Raw genomic sequence first — 7,147 nt, 5'->3', positions numbered from 1 at the left:
TAAGCACTGTGAGTTTCCAGGATAAGATGAAGCCTACACCTCAGGTCCTCAACTAAACATTCCTTTAGACTTGCTCCATCCTCTTGGGAATGTTCCAAAAGATTGCCTGTGGAGTTGGAGCATTCTTTCTTATACCACTGTTTCATTGTCTCCTCAAAATAAGAATGAACAATTTTCTTTTGGATTCAAAGATTTGATACTACTTAGATGAATGAATAGGCTGAGAAGAAAAAAAAATACTGGGAAATTCCAGGGTCATATCAAATGGATATGCTCATGCATAGCCATGCTTCTTTTCCCAGTTTCCCCCTTAGAACCTCCTCTATTTTTATTGTTAAAGGCAGGTCACCTCCCCACTCTCCTTAGAATGTATCTTCCCAGCTCTCTCAAGTAAAAATCTGTGCTGACTTCTCTTTATATCAAGAACATTCTCCATAGCATATAGGACTCATAAATCAACCAGGAAAAATAATTTTGTCAGTTTGGGTTAGAGTTTTAGTGTGACTAGCCTAGTTGGGTAGGACCATCTTCTGCTACTGATGTATCTTTCTCCATGGTGTTCTTCTGTCAGGGCTGTGTAAAAGCTATCCATTCACATACTAATGCTGTGTAACATAGCACTTCAAGACTCACTGATATATGATGAGATGTTATTTCTCATGTATGTGTCCTGAGATAGTCTGGACTGTGACTGAGCCCAAGTTTTGCTCAAGTTCAATTCAGTCCTTTCATCCTGCTTAAACCAGTGGCTTACATAAGAATGATATTAGAGTGGTGGTTGTGGGAGCACAGAGGCATAAAACCAAGCATATTTTACTTTTCAAGACTGATTACTGGGATGATTTCACTTTTATCTACATGCCACTCTCCAAAGGAAGTCATATGGCCTAGACAAAAGTCAATGGAAAAGAGAAACATATTTCCCCCAATGAGTTTTGGGGCAACAAGGCAGGAAAAAAATGATTAAATGATGAAAAAACAGTCATATATACTAGGCTTTTAATTTTAGTTTTCCTTCCTTAAATGTATCATTACAAAATTGTTATAACCAAATTAAAACTTACATTTTTACCATTTGTTCGCATAATCTTTGGTTTACAATTTGCAGCACTGGTCTCATAGATTACAGGGCTTCACTTGTTATCACTTTTCTAACAGAAACACATTTTTCCTTTAGTTAACCATATTAAAACATTGTAAAATTGTTGATGGGACTGGAGAGATGGCCCAGTGGTTAAGAGCACTTGCTGTTCTTGCAGAGGACCTGAGTATCCCACTATCCACACAGTAACTTACAACTATCCTTAACTCCACTTCTAGGGAGACCCAACACCTTTTTTCTGATCTCCCTGGGGCCTGTGCATGCACACAGTAAACATATATACAGGCAAAGTGTTGGAAGAAGCTGTTGAAATAAAATGTGAGTCATGTAAGGCTTGATTAGTAGCTTGCATGTTCAAAAGTGTTTACCCATGAGAATATTGATTCTTGGCCTTATCTTGGTGCCTGAACAAGTACAGAGTAAACGTTCCATGGACTTTGAGATGAATCAAAAGGAAGTACGTTAAGAAAGTTGGTTAATTCTCTGTAAACACTTACGCATTTTTCACCCTGGCTTAGACTGCACTTGATGTATTATTTATGCACCTACAAGAAGAATATGTAAGGGCTGTTGGGTATAAATGGACTGAAAAAAATAAAAGTCATCTCATCTTTTGCTGAGAACATCCTGAACTCTGTCTCTTGTTTTTCTTTTCTCTTCTCTTGTCTTTCTTTTATCAATCCTCACTCTGTCTGCTAGGTGCACGTTACCTGACTTGGTCAAATTTATGTCCAATGTGTGAGGCCTGAATAAGAGGAGAAAAGTGAAGGACGTCGCTGGATAAAGAAACGAGCGCTCAGGAATGAAAGGTGAGCATCGGTAAATATATTTATCTGGAGTAAGATGGGACAATGAAATAATAGTATGCTTTTTGTATGTATGCTTAAGAAATATGCTTTGTGTCAGAAAAGCTAAGGTAAGTCAGCAACAGTTGCTTACATTTTTAAAATTTATAAAAAATGTTTATCCCTGTTTCCCTAAAAAAATATCTGTGACTCTAGAAACTTGGAAAAAGATAGGGGCTAAGTAGTAAGATCATTATGCTGTTTTTGGACCTGAAAAGGTTCCTGTTAATACGTTCAGTTTCTGGGCCTTAGTTAGAGATAGTGTAGACCCTCAACATGAAAGAGAGAAGGTTCAAAATTAAGAGAAAGCTGCAGCCCCTTTAACTAACAACCCAGGAGAAAGTGAAACCAAACTGCGCCTGCCAGAGGATCTTTATACTGAACCAACAGATGAGTTTCTGTTGAAGGAAGAAATGGATGATCCTCTTGACCCAAAGAATGCAGAGGAGTTGGAAAAAGAGGCAGCTAAATATCACAATGAAGATGATTCCCCCCCCCCCCCACCCTTTTAAATATCGAATGTGGCTGAACGTGTCAAGAAAGATAAATACAGAAAAGAGATAAAGAAGTTGACTAGTGTGGTAGAGTCTCTTTCTGCACAATTGCAGAAGTTACAGTAGGACTCCGAGAATGCTCTGAGCTCCCAAAGAGAGTCATTAGACTCTCAGCTGGTTCTGAGAGGGTCAGATGCTCTGAACTCCCAGGGAGAGTCATCCAACTCTGAGTTAGTTTTTGAGCCAGCATAAGGTCTCTTTGCCTCTCTTGCAGAGCAATGTCAGAAGACACAGTTCTGATCTTTTGCTTTTGTCTTTATCTCCCAGGAGTATCTTCCCATGTCTTCTTGTATCTGTCTGTTGTTTGTGTTATGTTTGTCATTGTCTTAGTGTGTACTTTTCTGGATTAATTGTTAGCAATCGTGGGCCAAACTTCATCTGTTGGCTGTCTGTTTACCCCTTAACTTGGTTTAGCTTACTTGAAATTTTTTCAGAGAGAGAGAAAAAAAAGGCAAGTCATTTGGAACAGCAAAAACTGATATATGGGCTCTGTCCTTGAAGCCCTGCAGTTGCGGCTGGGAGTCTCGTGCCTGAGTCAAGCTGGCAGCAGGCATGGGGCTGCCTGGGCAGGTTGCTCTTAATGGGGCATGAGCAGCTTCTCAGTTTCTCCCTTTAATTCTGCTACAAAGCCTCAATGGTCCTAAAAACTTGGATTCAACAGGTAGCAAGATGTTCCTCCCTTAAAATTACAGCTAAAAAAGTAAGAAAACTTTGTCTGTTTTGAATGTATAAGTTTACTATGTTCTATATGTCTTGGTTAAAGATTATTGCCTATTGTGTATGTTTAAAATCTTTAGCACCGAGTTTACTTAAACTTAAAACCTAAGGTTAGAGCCATTCTAAACAACAAATGGCATAAACCAACTAAAGAAACAAGTCTCCAAAGATAATACTAAATTTGGTTTTGACTTCTAAAAACTATGGTTATGCTCTATAATTTCACTCTTAAAAAGGTACTTTGTTTTGACATTGCAAAAACAGGTTTTTAAAAAATATTTAAATATATAAGGCTATAAAACTGTATAAAACTTATATCTTAAAATTATCTGATAAACTTTATATATATATACTTTATGTATAAACTTTATATATATATAATATTTAAATATATAAGGCTAAAAAAACTATATAAAAAGTTTATCAGGTATTTTAAGATGTATCTACTTGAGTCAGTCGATGTACTGACTCACTCCAAGTTTATTGCCCTATTTCAAATTGAATTAGCACAACAATCTCATACCTTGCATCATCAAAATAGCAATAGCCTAAAAAAAAAGAAAAATCTATCTTTTCACCCATGAGGCTACTAGCCAAATTATAAAACAGCACCCACCATGTCTAAAATATACAACTGTACCACCTATGGGTGTTAATTCACGAGGACTTATTCCTAATCAGTTTAGTCAGATGGATGTTACTTGTATATCAGAGTTGGGAAAACAAAAATATGTCACGTATAGTGGACACTTTCTGGCTTTATTTTTGCTTCTGCACAAATTGGAAAAACTGCTAAACACATTATTGCTCTTTACTTTTTATGCTTCACTATTATGGGCATATCAAAACTCATTAAAACAGACAATGGGCCTGAATATATTGGTAAGGCATTTCAAACTTTTGGTATGCAGTTTAATATCACCCACAAAACTAAAATTCCTTATAATCCACAAGGACAAGGTATTGTTAAAAAAGCACATGGTATATTAAAACGATTACAAAAATAAAAAAAGGAGTTATATCCCTGGACTGCAAAGAATTCTTTAAATTATGCTTTGTTTATTTTAAAGTATTTGAATTTGGACAGACAGGGTTTGTCAGCTGCAGAACAGTTTTAGCACCCAAAAACCAAAGATAATTTGCCATGGTGAAATGGCAACGTCCTTTAACTGCACAATGGAATGGGCCTGACCCAGTTTTAATATGGTAATGAGGCCCTGTTTGTGTTTTCCCACAGAATGCTAAAATGTTCTTTGGTTACCCGAACGACTGGTGCAGTTTACGGAGGTTGCCACTACCGTTGCTCATATCGACTGTGGTGATGAGTGCAACAGGAGAACCATGATGGGCTTATGTTCCTGATCCTGCTCTGCTGTATCCTGTTCCTTGGGACAGTCTGGAGTACTTGTATCTGCTAATGACACTCCCTAGATTTTCCTTGAATTGAGCAACAAGTGACTTTACATCTGGTTAATTTTTCTTGCATCAGTGTGGCTGTTCCTGTGTACTTTGCAAAGAATGCTACTCAAGATGGATGTGTCACCATTTCATCACAAATATGGACTGCCAATATCACAAAGAATACTCAAAAAAGTATCATGATGGGCATGCCACAGTTAGAAGAAACTAATATTTCTCAGACCTTACATCCACAAAGTTTTAGAACATGTTTATTAAAACCAGGTGGTTTATTTGATCCCATATATAATAAGTCTATTCATTGGAAGTGATGTTATTATAACATACATGTTCAATTCTCTGCTAGTAATGTCACCAAGATAATTAGCTGCTCAGGGAATAAAGCAGATTTAGGCAATAAAGAATTTGCTTCAGAAATTTGGATTATTCCAAAAAGTTATATTCAGAGGCATTTATGGAATGTTGTTGCAGTAATGCATCTTCTTATGCTGTCTGCTGATACAAAGATTAGTAACAGGAGTTACGGACATGATTTTAGGAAGGATGTCTTGGTTTGCTTAACCATCCTTATGAATTTGTCTAGGTAATGCTAAAATTGAAAATATGTCTGTACACTTTGATGTTTCTTGCTTGAATTGTTATCTCTCCAATTGCTTATCAGTTGTTAATATAGGAATTTCAGTTTTGATTTTACATCAGCCACTATTTGCTATGGTTCCTGTAAATATATCAGCTGCATGGTGTTGAGATAAAGGTTTGCAGTTATTGGAATAAATGGTTTTAAGTAGAACTAAATGTATGGCAGGCTTAAAAATTAAATCATGATTGAACTGTCATGCTATTTATCAATGGATTTTGTATTATGCCCTTAAAATATAATGAAAGTAATTCCACTTGAGAAAAAGTTTAAAAACATTTGTTGGCAGTATGGCATCATACCAATTTGTCTTTAGATTGGGTTCAGCTACATCAATAGGTAGTCTTTATGCAAAAACCTAAACCATTGAATTTTGACACAGCAAAAACTGCTAAAGACCTTTTAAGTCCATTGTTTTCACCCTTGCCTTCATGGATATCATTCATCCATAGTCTTTATTGTTGTACGTGTGTTGGCTGTTTTATTGCTTCTCATGTGTAGTCTTCTTCCGGTGATCATATATTTGATGCTTCTAGCCTTATGCCGAATTACAGCTTAATTCTGCATAGACTTAAGCTGAAAGATTTCCCCATGTGAAGGGCTGGTAGTCAATGATAGTTAGTTTGAAACAACATGATCAACCTAAGACAGGAAACTATCGAAGTGAGATGGTTTTCCAAAGACAGGTAAGACATGTATGTTATCAAACTAACTTAAGGCAGGCAGAGTCCGTCTAATAAATAAAGAAGGGGGAAGTGCTGGAAGCTGTTGAAACAAAATGTGAGTCATATAAGTCTTGATTAATGGCTTGCGTGCTAGAAAGTATTTCTGCATAAGAAGATTGATTCTTGGTCTTACTTGGTGCCTGAGCAAGTACAGAGTAAATGGTCCATGAACTTTAAGATGCCTCAAAAGGAAGTGTAATAAGAAAGTAGGTTAATTCTATGTAAACACTTATGTATTTTCCACCTTGGCTTAGACTGCACTTGATTTATTAGTTATACACCTACAAAAAGCATATGTAAGGGTTGTTGGATATAAGTAGTCGTCTAAAAACTAAAAATCATTTCAGCATTTGCTGAGAACCTCCCCATCTCTGTCTCTTGTTTTTCTTTTCTCTTTTCTTGTCTTTCTTTTCTCAATCCTCACTCCCTCTCCAAGGTGCATGTTACCTGGCTGAGTGGGCTCAGTCAGCAAAGCACTCACACACATAAAATAAAAATAAACAAATCTTTAAAAAGAAAGAAAGAAACCACTATGGGGTTGTTGAGATAGCTCAAAGGTAGAGACATAGGCTGCCAAGACTGATAACCTGAGGTCAATAGCTGGGATCCACATGGTAAAAAAAAGAACTGACTCCCATAGGTTGTCCTCTGACTTCTGAACTTGTGCCATGATGTATGCACCTATATAACACAGATATGAAATAGATAAGTAAATAAAATAAAAAAGTTTAATTCAAAACGCCTCCCAGTGTTTGCACCCATTCTTTGCTTTCTCTCCTCCTTTCCTCTTACACCTAGAATTTTTTTGGTTGTTGGCTATCTCTTCATTCAACTGGCTGTTTCCTCTGTGTTTGGTTTCCTCAAGTTCCCTTTGTTATCTTGTTGGCCCTATTTCTCGAGTGACTACAGGAATCTTATTTCAAAAAGTTAAGTGGTGCTGCATACCAAGCTGTAGTCATTTTCTCTTACACTCAGGGAATGTCTGGCAGAATGAAGGTGTGGTGTGGGCACAGTATGAGATATGGGAGACATGGAAAAGAACTGTTGAAAAGCCATCTTCTGGGCAAGACACAGCTATTCCAACGACAAACTTAAAGCCACTGATGATACCTGAAGTAAGAACAGGCCCCTTCCAGTCAAGCATGGAT

At 37.0% G+C, this 7,147-nt stretch overlaps 1 long non-coding RNA gene across 1 annotated transcript; it reads left to right on the top strand.

Moving 5' to 3' along the window:
* Window positions 1-1,592: 1,592 nt before the first annotated feature.
* LOC132650041 (uncharacterized) lies at window positions 1,593-6,741 on the top strand. Its single transcript, XR_009588404.1, has 3 exons — window positions 1,593-1,662; window positions 1,802-1,911; window positions 4,456-6,741. It is a non-coding gene; the product is annotated as an uncharacterized LOC132650041 (long non-coding RNA).
* Window positions 6,742-7,147: the final 406 nt, after the last annotated feature.

This window comes from Meriones unguiculatus, chromosome X (genome assembly GCF_030254825.1).
Source record: "Meriones unguiculatus strain TT.TT164.6M chromosome X, Bangor_MerUng_6.1, whole genome shotgun sequence".
Lineage (NCBI taxonomy): Eukaryota > Metazoa > Chordata > Mammalia > Rodentia > Muridae > Meriones > Meriones unguiculatus.
This window is presented reverse-complemented; position numbering and strand designations above follow the sequence as displayed.